The sequence below is a fragment of the Egretta garzetta genome, unplaced genomic scaffold, assembly GCF_000687185.1.
Source record: "Egretta garzetta isolate BGI_Z169 unplaced genomic scaffold, ASM68718v1 scaffold986, whole genome shotgun sequence".
Lineage (NCBI taxonomy): Eukaryota > Metazoa > Chordata > Aves > Pelecaniformes > Ardeidae > Egretta > Egretta garzetta.
In genome coordinates this window covers 65,875-66,347 of record NW_009259903.1, presented here as the reverse complement: position 1 = coordinate 66,347, position 473 = coordinate 65,875, and the positions used below count along the sequence as shown (strand labels likewise).

The 473-nt window shown below is 66.0% G+C and overlaps 1 protein-coding gene across 1 annotated transcript in view; it reads right to left on the bottom strand.

Moving 5' to 3' along the window:
- LOC104127481 (myotubularin-related protein 5-like) overlaps positions 1 to 473 on the bottom strand; it is a gene marked incomplete at its 3' end in the record, with an annotated part of 66,798 nt that overhangs the window by 40,614 nt on the left and 25,711 nt on the right.

Sequence of the window (473 nt, the reverse complement as noted above, 5' to 3'; positions counted from 1 at the left end):
AGGCGGGTGGGGGGGTGTCAGGCAGTTGTAGAGGCTGGCTCAGGTGCCAGCGCGTGCCAGCAGAGGCGAAACGTGTCTGGAGGCTCGGACGTAGCCAGTAGGCGCAATGACACGGTCTGCAGCACGCAGCAACCATCCACGCGCGGCCCCTGGACACGGGAAACACCACACTGCGTTCAGCAGACCTGTGGGATGCAGTACAGAAGGACGTACGGACCAGCGCTGCAGGCGGGATCCAAAGGGAGACGAGGAACTGCACCGACCCCAGCCGGAGCAGAAGGCACCAGCAGGGGTAGCACACCACAGCCGCCGGTTTTAGCAGCGATCTCCGTTCCCGTAACACACACCTCGCTCGGCACCACCACAGGCACTGCGACCCTCGGAAGTGAGGGCTGCTAGCCACAGCCCCAAGCGGGGCTCCCGGCCACCGTTTCACCTGCAGGAACACCCCCGGGTCCCCCCGGTTGCCCCCA